The sequence below is a fragment of the Pleurodeles waltl genome, chromosome 4_2 (assembly GCF_031143425.1).
Source record: "Pleurodeles waltl isolate 20211129_DDA chromosome 4_2, aPleWal1.hap1.20221129, whole genome shotgun sequence".
NCBI classification, from domain to species: Eukaryota; Metazoa; Chordata; class Amphibia; order Caudata; family Salamandridae; genus Pleurodeles; species Pleurodeles waltl.
In genome coordinates, this window is record NC_090443.1 from 99999001 (window position 1) to 100012796 (window position 13796).

The following is a 13796-nucleotide window of genomic DNA, read 5'->3' on the forward strand; positions in this document are numbered from 1 at the left end:
TTTGTATATTGACATGTACTTCTCAATAAACATATACAAAAAAAAACTAACCGTATTATACTACAATTGCTGTCAGTGCGCCTGTCATTACAACTAAATATATCACTGCATCTGACTACTGCACTCTTATTTTGCAATAGACGCGCGACACAAGCACGAGTCCAAATGGTGCACGAGGGTTAACAGAGGTTCTAACTCTGTGTGCGTTTCCGCGGAGGCTGATTCTATTTCTAAAGGTAGCAGGACGTATATGTCAATACAGAGGTGTTTGTTACTGGCTGAGGGTTTATGGCACTCTATAGGTAGTGTAACACATCTCCACTCGTAGACTTAAAATGTGTTTCTACTTTGATGTTTTTCGTAACAAACACAACAACATAGCCATTTGCTTTGGTACATTAGAATTCTGCATATGCGCGCTGGAAAGAAACTCTGCAGTGCTGCTTTTAAAGTCATTTAAGCTTTTCCCTAAAGTTCTTTGGCTTATCAGCAAAGGTCACAAATATCACATGGTAAGGAAAACTTTTTTTTTATATGCTCATATGTTTTCAACAATTGTGGCCATGGCGTCATGCCAAAGGTATTCACTAAAAATGTATTTGTTAGCTTGATCTTCAGAGTTACAGTCATTTAAATGTTATCACCGCATGATACTTGTATTTGACCTAAGAATTGGCATGGTAATGCCACCTTCGTTGTTCCACATTAGTTCTAAATGCTGTCTGGATTAAGGATTTTGTTACAGCATCATACATCTGTGAGTAAAGTATCAGCCATGCCATGAGCATGTGCAGTGTCTGCCTACAATCCGTGCAGGAACTACATACAGGATATGGATGACCACAGTGCTGTTAGGTCACGGCCTATGTAGCACTAAGCCTTCCGCCACACTCTTTGTGTAGTACCGCTGCCCACACAACATGACCTGCAGCCTTTCTTCATCGGTGCTACACACTGGGCTAGGCTTTTGGCCATGTCCATTGCACGGAGCCCATGTCCACAGGCAACAGGCACTATTCATATGGCATGGCCTATACTCATGACTTGTGTAAGGTACCACTGCCCATAGTACAGGCCTGTGATCATGTGTAGCAGGCAGTGAGCACAGGGATGGTCTTTTGAACATGTCCTCTACGTAGTATGCACTATGCACAGGGCATGCTTGACCTGTGCGCACTAAGAAAAGCCTTTCGCTCTGACCTCTAATAAGTAATTCCACACTACATTTTAAAATGTTATTAAGGTCTACTGACCACAATCCATACTTCAGGCCTGAGTTAGGATATCTCTGCCTCTGGGTGCAGATAACACACTTTCTCATATGCACCACATAGAGGCAGTGCTTTGTTATCAGCATTAAATAGTGCCTTGTACCATCAATCTGTCTTTATGCATAAGCCATGGCATTCCATCATGTCCTGTGGGTGGTACGGCTACAGGTAGTGCCCACAAGGGTTGGTCTGCGCCAAGGCTTGGAAGGCACAGCATGCAGGGCATGGCCTGTCACCATGTTCAATGCCCCATGCTATCCAGAAGCACATTTGTCTAATTCCAGTGCTTAATTTGTAAAATAAAATAAAAGTCCCAGGGCCCTTGCCCCGAATCCACCTCAGCTTGCACCACATATTGCCCCTGCCAGTGCTGCCAACTCCTAACAGTCACACTGCTAAAAGTGTGACAATTCATACTGTTCGGGGCTCCCAAAACTATAAGAACGGCGTGGGTGGCAGGTATTAGTTGTTTACAATGTATTTTGCATTAGTAAACAACTATTGTTCTGGTCGTCTTTAAATTACAAAAAACTGTGCCACCATGTGGCAGCTGTCAAGCGCTGGTGCTGAGCCCCAGAAACCACCTACTCAAATTAAGCACTGGCTAATCCTGAACCTGTGGACTTTTCATATCTCTTCTCCAGTGTCCACAACTGTCACGCTTAAAGTAGGACTTTTTTTCAGGATAGAAGGGCACTTTCCATCTCTCTTGGAAGAGGTATGTTTATACCATGGTTGCACTTATGAAATCAGTGGCAGGAGTTGTGAGAACCTGTGCACCACTCTCTGCAGCCTTCAGCTTCTGTCTCCAGCTCCCCTAACCGACTAGCAAAGCAAATACGTTACGATGCACATTTCCCTCCTCGAAGCCTCTGTCAAATGTGGCTCAATTTTTTTTTTTTTTTTTTTTTTAACATTGGACGAATTTTTAAAACTCAGAGAAGCACACAACGCTCAGAGAATCCTGTCTTCGTGATGCTCCGTAATGTAATTTGTTGCTATCTTTGACAACTTCACTATGAGAATTCGAAAATCAAATAAAACTGTTAGACAGTCCCTTACACCATCAACCCCTTCCACAACCAAGCTGCACTAGGGATGCGCAGAATGCAGTCTTCGAATGGGACAAAAGTGATAAATACAAAAAACGGATCCTTTAACATTCCTTGAACTAGAACTACATAGATCCTACCTCAAACACACAGTTATGGAATATCCATCACACTGTCCAGATTTTTCTTGTGAAAATATGTAATTTCTCTCCTCTCAAAAAGTTCGGCACACAGGCCAAAAAGGAATACATTATAGGAACCCTGTATAATCCAAGCCCTGGGGGAAACAGATTTCCATTAAGGGCTTTTATAGCCTGCTTATACATCTTAAAAATACATGAGCCAGGTTTTCAGGCACACAAAGCCAGTGCATATAAATTGAAATTTTGAGGCGGGTCCCGCTCCAGCCACAGAGCGCAGCTACCCGACTGTCGATTTTTCATAAACATGCGCAATTTATTTCCTTAAAAAAATAATGACAGTGGAAATGATTTGAAATGAATTGAGGTGTTTTTTTTCTCTTGTGGAATTGAGAAGGCAAGAGGAGAAGGGATGGGGAGGGGGTCGAAAGGAATTGAGAAAAATGGTGAAGAAGTGGAAGGAAACAGGACAGGGAGAAAGTGAAAAAGGACACGGAGGGACACATGGCCAAACAGATGAGAAAATAAGTGTATTTGGAGAATGGAGGGTTACAGAATGTGGATGAGGAAAGCAGTGGCTGGGAAGGAACAAGAGGGGAAAGCGTTACAGTGTGAAAAATTGAAAAGTCCTTTTTAATTTTTTTGTTAAAGAAGGTGAGTGACAGAGAGCATGCAGTGGGTCTCACTGACTAAAGACAAGTAGGTAGGAGTATAAGTGTGTGTGGGTCTAACTCTCTTGTAAAGGAACACACAAAGCTTCATGTGTGTCTTGTGAAGTGCATAAATGTCGCCTTCAAGCCACTCTGCTGAGGACTCTAGTCTGAAGCAAAGCTTCTCGGCCTCCTAAGCAGCACTGCTAGATGGATGCTTATCCTGGTGGTTGGATGAGTCTGTTCTTGCTAACACAGACTATGTTGCCACCTCACTGAGGTTAATGGGTTCCAGTTCCTTCTTCATAAAGGTGCTCCAAAAAGCAGTTCACAAGTGCACCCCTTCTTGAAGCTATTCGTCTTCAGAGTGTTATTAAAAGATGTAAATGTAAATGTAAATGTAAATTAGCACTTGTATAGCGCACTACTCACCCGTTAGGGTCTCAAGGCGCTGTACTCATACCGCTATGGAACCCCTCCTGGCTTTTCCCTGTGAGGCACCCACTCCTGAGCACCCCCAGGGTGAAGCCAGGCATCCAAGCGCTGTTGGGGCCGTTGTGGAGATTAAGCTGGCATTCGGAGCAGATTTCTCAGGGAATTCAGTGTAGGACTGCCCTGTTGGGCAGTCTGAGAGTGCCGAATGGGGCACCTTGAAAGGACCATTGTGTGGGTGTGTGTTTTTTTTTTTTTACCCTTGTTGGCTCCTGGTTCATATACTGGCCCTTCAAAGTAAGCCCATCTGCCACTGCAAGAATGACAGACTGCATGACAGGGCAGTGCAACCCTGCTCAGATTTAATCTAAGGCATTGTAATGATGTGGGCTGAGCATTGTGATGTCCTCATTGCCATGTTTCTTGTGGCTGAATCCGGTTTGATAAGAAGCAGAGACATGCTCTCCAGTAGGCGTGATTTCAGGGCGACGACAGCTTCTGCTGGCATCCCAGAGCACTGAATGGGGCAGAGGATTTTGAATCCAGTTTTCCATTCCAATTGAATCTATCCAAGCACAGGGAGGCTGAGAAGGGTAAGATCCAAGATAGATTTTCCTGATGTCTACGTGGGACTTATTTACATACTCTTTGGCTATCCTGAACATCTGATCTGGATTCGGAACCAACGCTGGCCACCCTGCACTACCACTCTTTTGCATCTGGGGAAATGTTGTCAGACTTCCTTTACATTAAGCCATAGCCTGGCCTGGTTTTAGATGTGGAGAGACTGGATACCATTGTTGGTCGCTCTGCAAAGATTGTCCTCCAGTAATCCAGCTGGGATAGGAACAAAGCTCCGGGAAATGGCTGCAGTGCTAGCTCTTAAGGAGTATGACCATCATTAAAGTTTGCTTTGCATGAGACAGCTGAGATCTGTTGTGAGAAGGGGGTCCGCTCCAAAATAATTATCTATTTTTTACATTCCTAGGCGGGATCAAGGGCTGTACTCATTTCCAGTTGCCATGCAGGGTGCCGGGGGAACCGCCAGTCACCAGGATATGAGTCTGAGTGCCATTGAGAGACAAGTGCTGGCCTTTATCCAGCAATGAGTGTTTGTTAGGTAGGATGTCATTTTGTTCTGATGTTCTCAATTGTCATCAGGGTAGTTGAAAATGCATGTTGAGTTATCTCTGCAAACTTCTGCATGGGAATATTAAAAAGTAGAAACAACAGCTTAGACCCTTGAGTGAACTACAGCTTTGGACAATGAAGATGTTATTGAATGCTATCTGTTGATTCTATTCTGACAGAAGGATTAGAACCACTATAGGTCTAGTCCAGATAGGCAAGTATAGTTTCCCAGTGTAGGAGGCTGGACTGGCTTGTAGTGGGTAACAAGGGGTACTTACACTTTGCACCAGGCCCAGGTATCCCTTATTAGTGTAGAGGGGTGTCTAGCAGCTTAGGCTGATAGAAAAGGTAGCTTAGCAGAGCAGCTTAGGCTGAACTAGGAGACGAGTGAAGCTCCTACAGTACCACTAGTGTCATATGCACAATATCATAAGAAAACACAATACACAGATACACTAAAAATAAAGGTACTTTATTTTTATGACAATATGCCAAAGTATCTCAGTGAGTACCCTCAGTATGAGGATAGCAAATATACACAAGATATATGTACACAATACCAAAATATGCAGTAATAGCAATAGAAAACAGTGCAAACAATGTATAGTCACAATAGAATGCAATGGGGGCACATAGGGATAGGGGCAACACAAACCATATACTCTAGAAGTGGAATGCGACCAACGAATGGACCCCAAACCTATGTGACCTTGTAGAGGGTCGCTGGGACTGTAAGAAAACAGTGAGGGTTAGAAAAATAGCCCACCCCAAGACCCTGAAAAGTGGGTGCAAAGTGCACCTAAGTTCCCCAAAGAGCACAGAAGTAGTGATAGGGGAATTCTGCAAGGAAGACCAACACCAGCAATGCAACAACGATGGATTTCCTGACGAGAGTACCTGTGAAACAAGGGGACCAAGTCCAAGAGTCACGATCAAGTCGGGAGTGGGCAGATGCTCAGGAAATGCCAGCTGTGGGTGCAAAGAAGCTGCCACCGGATGGTAGAAGCTGTGGATTCTGCAAGAACGACAAGGGCTAGAAACTTCCCCTTTGGAGGATGGATGTCCCACGTTGTGAAGAGTCGTGCAGAGGTGTTTCTGTGCAGAAAGACCGCAAACAAGCCTTGCTAGCTGCAAGGGTTGCGGTTAGGGTTTTTGGATGCTGCTGTGGCCCAGGAGGGACCAGGATGTCGCCAATTGCGTGAGGAGACAGAGGGGGCGTCCAGCAAGACAAAGAGCCCACTCAGAAGCAAGCAGCGCCGACAAAAGTGCCGGAACAGGCACTACAAAGTGGAGTGAACCGGAGCTCACCCGAAGTCACAAAGGAGGGTCCCACGACGCCGGAGGACAACTCAGGAGGTCGTGCACTGCAGGTTAGAGTGCCCGGGACCCAGGCTTGGCTGTGCACAAAGGAAATCCTGGAAGAGTGCACAGGAGCCGGAGTAGCTGCAAAACACGCGGTTCCCAGCAATGCAGTCTAGCGTGGGGAGGCAAGGACTTACCTCCACCAAACTTGGACTGAAGAGTCACTGGACTGTGGGAGTCACTTGGACAGAATTGCTGAGTTCAAGGGACCTCGCTCGTCGTGCTGAGAGGAGACCCAGAGGACCGGTGATGCAGTTCTTTGGTGCCTGCGGTTGCAGGGGAAGATTCCGTCAACCCACAGGAGATTTCTTCGGAGCTTCTAGTGCAGAGAGGAGGCAGACTACCCCCACAGCATGCACCACCAGGAAAACAGTCGAGAAGGTGGCAGGATCAGCGTTACAAGGTCGCAGTAGTCGTCTTTGCTAGTTTGTTGCAGTTTTGCAGGCTTCCAGCGCGGTCAGCAGTTGATTCCTTGGCAGAAGGTGAAGAGAGAGATGCAGAGGAACTCTGATGAGCTCTTGCATTCGTTATCTAAAGAATTCCCCAAAGCAGAGACCCTAAATAGCCAGAAAAGGAGGCTACTTAGGAGAGAGGATAGGCTAGCAACACCTGGAGGAGCCTATCAGAAGGAGTCTCTGACGTCACCTGCTGGCACTGGCCACTCAGAGCAGTCCAGTGTGCCAGCAGCACCTCTGTTTCCAAGATGGCAGAGGTCTGGAGCTCACTGGAGGAGCTCTGGGCACCTCCCAGGGGAGGTGCAGGTCAGGGGAGTGGTCACTCCCCTTTCCTTTGTCCAGTTTCATGCCAGAGCAGGGCTGGGGGATCCATGAACCGGTGTAGACTGGCTTATGCAGAAATGTGCACCATCTGTGCCCATCAAAGCATTTCCAGAGGCTGGGGGAGGCTACCCCTCCCCAGCCCTAACACCTTTTTCCAAAGGGAGAGGGTGTAATACCCCCTCTCTGAGGAAGTCCTTTGTTCTGCCTTCCTGGGCCAAGCCTGGCTGGACCCCAGGAGGGCAGAAACCTGTTTGAGGGGTTGGCAGCAGCAGCAGCTGCAGTGAAACCCCGGGAAAGGTAGTTTGGCAGTACCTGGGTCTGAGCTAGAGACTCAGGGGATCATGGAATTGTCTCCCCAATGCCAGAATGGCATTGGGGTGACAATTCCATGATCTTAGACATGTTACATGGCCATGTTCGGAGTTACCATTGTGAGGCTATACATATGTCGTGACATATGTATAGTGCACGCGTGTAATGGTGTCCCCGCACTCACAAAGTCCAGGGAATTTGCCCTGAACAATGTGGGGGCACCTTGGCTAGTGCCAGGGTGCCCACACACTAAGTAACTTAGCACCCAACCTTTACCAGGTAAAGGTTAGACATATAGGTGACTTATAAGTTACTTAAGTGCAGTGGTACATGGCTGTGAAATAACGTGGACGTTATTTCACTCAGGCTGCAAAGGCAGGCCTGTGTAAGAATTGTCAGAGCTCCCTATGGGTGGCAAAAGAAATGCTGCAGCCCATAGGGATCTCCTGGAACCCCAATACCCTGGGTACCTCAGTACCATATACTAGGGAATTATAAGGGTGTTCCAGTATGCCAATGTAAATTGGTGACATTGGTCACTAGCCTGTTAGTGACAATTTGGAAAGAAAATGAGAGAGCATAACCACTGAGGTTCTGGATAGCAGAGCCTCAGTGAGACAGTTAGTCATAACACAGGTAACACATACAGGGCACACTTATGAGCACTGGGGCCCTGGCTGGCAGGGTCCCAGTGACACATACAACTAAAACAACATATATACAGTGAAATATGGGGGTAACATGCCAGGCAAGATGGTACTTTCCTACACAACCCCCCCAAACGAAGGACAATAAGACTAGCCATGACCTGATGAGTCTTCATTGTCTAAGTGGAAATATCTGGAGAGTCCATCTGCATTGGAGTGGGTACTCCCAGGTCTATGTTCCACTGTATAGTCCATTCCCTGTAGGGATATGGACCACCTCAACAATTTAGGGTTTTCACCTTTCATTTGTTTTAGCCAAAGTAGAGGTTTGTGGTCTGTCTGAACAATGAAGTGAGTGCCAAACAGGTATGGCCTCAACCTCTTCAGTGCCCAGACCACAGCAAAGGCCTCCCTCTCTATGGCAGACCAACGCTTTTCTCTAGGGGTCAACCTCCTGCTGATAAAAGCAACAGGTTGATCCTGGCCCTCAGAATTAAGTTGTGATAAGAATGCCCCTACCCTTAGTTCAGATGCATCAGTTTGGACAATGAATTTTTTGGAGTAACAGGGGCTTTTCAGGACAGGTGCAGAGCACATGGCCTGCTTCAGCTCCTCAAAAGCTTTCTGACAGTTTGCTGTCCATAATACCTTTTTAGGCATTTTTTTTAGATGTGAGGTCATTAAGAGGGGTTGCAATGGAGCCATAGTTCTTTATGAACCTCCTGTAGTACCCAGTGAGGCCTAAAAAGGCTCTCACTTAAGTCTGAGTTGTAGGGGGAACCCAATCTATAATAGCTTGGATTTTCCCCTGAAGTGGTGCAATCTGTTCTCCAACTACCAGGTGTCCCAGATAAACCACTTTCCCCTGCCCTATCTGGCACTTTGAAGCCTTGATAGTGAGGCCTGCCTTTTGCAGGGCCTCCAAAACTTTCCATAGGTGGACCAGGTGATCATCCCAGGTGGAGCTAAAGGCAGCTATATCATCTAGATATGCTGCACTAAAAGCCTCCAACCTTTGCAGGACTGTATTCATCAACCTCTGAAAAGTGGCAGGTGCATTTCTCAACCCAAAAGGCGTTACTGTGAATTGGTAGTGCCCTCCAATGGTTGAAAATGCAGTTTTTGCTTTAGCATCCTCTGATAACTTGATCTGCCAATACCCTGCAGTCAAATCAAAGGTGCTTAGATACTTGGCAGATGCCCTGGGTATAGGGTGAGCATCAGTTTTAGTTACCTGGTTGAGCCCTCTATAATCTACACAAAATCTAATTTCCTTCTTTCCATCTTTGGAATGAGGTTTTGGTACAAGTACCACAGGAGAGGCCCATGGACTTTCAGAGTGCTCAACCACTCCCAGTTCAAGCATTTTCTGAACCTCTTGTTTTATGCAGTCCCTGACATGGTCAGGCTGCCTATAGATCTTACTTTTGACAGGCAAGCTGTCTCCAGTATCTATAGTGTGCTCACACCAAGAAGTGGTGCCTGGCACAGTAGAAAAGAGTTCAGAAAACTGACCCAGGAGATTTATGCAGTGGTCTTTCTGCTCAGAAGTAAGACAATCTGCCAGAATTACACCTTCCACTAGAGCATCTTGTTCTGTGGAAGAGAAGAGATCAGGGAGAGGGTCACTCTTCTTCCTGTCCTTCATCTGTTGCCATGAGCAGGGTGAGATCAGCCCTGTCATAGTAGGGTTTCAGGCGATTGACATGGAGCACCCTAAGGGGACTCCTGGCAGTGCCTAAGTCAACTAAGTAGGTGACTTCACCCTTTTTCTCAACAATAATGTGGGGTCCACTCCATTTATCTTGGAGTGCTCTTGGGGCCACAGGCTCCAAGACCCACACTTTCTGCCCTGGTTGGTACTGAATCAGAACAGCCTTCTGGTCATGCCATTGCTTTTGGAGCTCTTGGCTGGCCTGAAGGTTTTTAACTGGCCTTTTTCATATACTCAGCCATCCTAGATCTTAGGCCAAGTACATAGTCCACTATGTCTTGCTTAGGAGCTTTTAAAGGTTGTTCCCAACCCTCCTTCACAAGTGTTAGAGGACCTCTTACAGGGTGTCCAAATAGGAGTTCAAAGGGGCTGAAGCCCACTCCTTTCTGGGGTACCTCCCTGTAAGCAAAAAGTAGGCAAGGTAACAGGACATCCCATCTCCTCCGGAGTTTTTCAGGGAGTCCCATTATCATTCCTTTGAGAGTTTTATTAAACCTCTCAACCAGTCCATCTGTTTGTGGATGATAGGGTGTGGTGAACTTGTATGTCACACCACATTCCTTCCACATGGACTTTAAGTAAGCAGACATGAAATTGCTTCCCCTGTCTGATACCACCTCTTTTGGGAAGCCCACCCTGGAAAAGATTCCCAGGAGGGCCTTTGCCACTGCAGGAGCTGTAGTGTTCCTTAGAGGAATTGCTTCAGGATATCTGGTGGCATGGTCCACTACCACCAAGATAAGCCTATTGCCTGAAGCAGTAGGAGGGTCAAGGAAGCTAACTATGTCAACCCCTACCCTTTCAAAGGGAACCCCAACCACAGGTTTGGAATAAGGGGTGCCTTTGGGGTGCCACCTGTCTTGCCACTGGTTTACAGGTTTCACAGGACTTACAAAATTCCTTTGTGTCCTCTGACATTCTAGGCCAATGAAACAAGGGGACAAGCCTGTCCCAAGTTTTCATTTGACCCAAATGTCCAGCTAAGGGAAAGTCGTGGGCTAGAGTTAGGAGGAACTTTCTGTATTCCTGAGGAATCACCAATCTCCTGGCAGTTCCAGGTTTTGGATCCCTTGCTTCAGTATATAAGAGGTTGTCCTCCCAGTAAACTCTGTGAGAGTCACTGACATCCCCATTTGCTTGTTTGACAGCTTGCTGCCTTAGACCCTCTAGTGTGGGACAGGTATGCTGTGCCACACTCAGCTCCTCCCTGGCAGGCCCCCCTTCACCCAAAAGCTCAGCAGTGTCTGCTTCCAGCTCCTCTGGTGTAGGTTCTGCACAGGGTGGAAATTCTTCTTCCTCAGAAGTTGAATCCACTGTAGAGGGAGGGATAGTAGGTAGTGTTTTACCTTTACTAACCCTAGCTTTAGGGAGCACTTGGTCCATTCTTCCAGGATCCAAGTCACCCTGTCCTTTTTGCTTTTTGGCCTGAGCCCTGGTTAAAGCAAATATATGCCCTGGAATGCCCAGCACTGCTGCATGAGCCTCCAACTCCACTTCTGCCCAAGCTGATGTCTCTAAATCGTTCCCTAGTAGACAGTCTACAGGTAAATCTGAGGCAACCACAACTTTCTTTGGACCAGTAAACCCCCCCCCCCCCCAGTTGAGATTCACAACAGCCATGGGGTGGCTAAGAGTGTTGTTATGAGCATCAGTCACTTGGTACTGGTGACCAAGTAGGTGTTGTTCAGGGTGGACCAGTTTCTCTATTACCATGGTAACACTGGCACCTGTGTCCCAGTAGGCTTGAACCTCAACACCATTTATTAGGGGAAGTTGCTTGTACTTATCCATATTAAGGGGACAAGCAACCAAGGTGGCCAAATCAATGCCCCCCTCAGAGACAAACACAGCCTCTGTGGTCTCCCTAACAAGACCAACCCCAACTAAGTTACCAAAAGTGAGCCCAGCTACTCCCTTGGATTGGCTATTAGTAGGTTTGCTCCCCCCACCACTGCTATTACTAGGGGCACTAGGTGTAGCAGCAGGGGTTGTAGTAGTAGGAGGCTTGGTGCTTTTCTTTGGGCAACTGGGATCAGTTGTCCAATGGCCTTTTATTTTACATAAATAGCACCATGGTTTCTTTTCTTTGTTTTGATTTGAAGAGGATTTGGGCCCACCACCCCCACCAGAGTGTTTTTGTGGGCCTGATGAAGACTCATTTTTAGATTTGTCCCCACCCTTGTCAGAAGACTTACCATCCTTCTTCTTGCCATCCTTGTCACCCCCTGTATGAACTTTTCTGTTCACCCTTGTTCTGACCCATTTGTCTGCCTTCTTTCCCAATTCTGGGGGAGAGGTCAGATCAGAGTCTACCAGGTATTGGTGTAACAAATCAGACACACAATTATTAAGAATATGCTCTCTCAGGATTAAGTTATACAGGCTTTCATAGTCAGACACTTTACTGCCATGTAACCATCCTTCCAAGGCCTTCACTGAATGGTCAACAAAGTCTACCCAGTCTTGTGAAGACTCCTTTTTGGTTTCTCTGAACTTGATCCTGTACTGTTCAGTGGTTAAGCCATAACCATCATGGAGTGCATTCTTAAGAACTGTAAAATCATTGGCATCACTTTCCTTAACAGTAAGAAGCCTATCCCTACCCTTTCCACTGAAAGATAGCCATAGGATAGCAGCCCACTGCCTTTGAGGGACCCCCTGTACATTACAGGCCCGCTCAAGTGCAGCAAACCACTTGTTAATGTCATCCCCCTCTTTGTAAGGGGGAACTATCTTATGCAGATTCCTAGAATCATGCTCTTTTACAGGATTACTATCTGTAATACTGCTGCTGCCACCATGGGGTCCAAACCCCAACCTCTGTCTTTCTTTTTTTAAATCAAATGCTTGCCTATCTAAATCCAGCTGTTGCTTCTTGAGCTTCAGCCTGGATTCTTCCACTCTCAATCTATTGAGCTCCCTTTCTAACACTCTGTCTTCAGGGAGGGTGGGTTGGACATGCGTTGACACAGAAGAATGGTGTGAATGAACAGAGGGAGACCTATTCCTAACAGATGGCACTCTAACATTCTGGCATACAGAAGTAACACTCCTACTGTGATGGGAACTCACATTAGTACCAGCCATGCTAGGTGGCTTGCTAGGGGGCAGGCTGGGAAGGTTCCCTTCTAACTCTTTTACTAGGGGTGCCCCAGAATCAGAGTGGGAGCTATCAGCTAATCTCTCACCAGAAGTGCCAACTAAGGTCTTATCTTGTTCAATGAGCATGTTAACTAATAGTTCTCTAGAGGGATTCTTCCCTACCCCTAAACCTCTTTCAATGCAGAGACTCCTTGCTCCTTTCCAGCTAAGGTGATCATAAGCAAGCTTGGTCAGATCAACAGTTTGACCTGTACCAGACATTATAGAAAAGGTTTAAGGGACAGAAAAAGAAAGAAAAAGTTTCAGAACTTTTTAAAGAACAGAAAAAAAACTTAAAAAACTTTTAAAGAACTTTTTGAAAGTTTTAGAGGTACTTTTCAGCACTTAGCAAAAGAGAAGAAAAGCAAAACTTTTTGGTTAGGTGTACATACACTGAACTTGTTTTGTATATTTTTCTCTTATGAAAAGTACAAAATGACAAAGTGGTAAGTAGTTGCAAGTACTTATCCCACCGCTGCACAACCAATGTAGAAGGCTGGACTGGCTTGTAGTGGGTAACAAGGGGTACTTACACTTTGCACCAGGCCCAGGTATCCCTTATTAGTGTAGAGGGGTGTCTAGCAGCTTAGGCTGATAGAAAAGGTAGCTTAGCAGAGCAGCTTAGGCTGAACTAGGAGACGAGTGAAGCTCCTACAGTACCAGTAGTGTCATATGCACAATATCATAAGAAAACACAATACACAGATATACTAAAAATAAAGGTACTTTATTTTTATGACAATATGCCAAAGCATCTCAGTGAGTACCCTCAGTATGAGGATAGCAAATATACACAAGATATATGTACACAATACCAAAATATGCAGTAATAGCAATAGAAAACAGTGCAAACAATGTATAGTCACAATAGAATGCAATGGGGGCACATAGGGATAGGGGCAACACAAACCATATACTCTAGAAGTGGAATGCGAACCACAAATGGACCCCAAACCTATGTGACCTTGTAGAGGGTCGCTGGGACTGTAAGAAAACAGTGAGGGTTAGAAAAATAGCCCACCCCAAGACCCTGAAAAGTGGGTGCAAAGTGCACCTAAGTTCCCCAAAGAGCACAGAAGTAGTGATAGGGGAATTCTGCAAGGAAGACCAACACCAGCAATGCAACAACAATGGATTTCCTGATGAGAGTACCTGTGGAACAAGG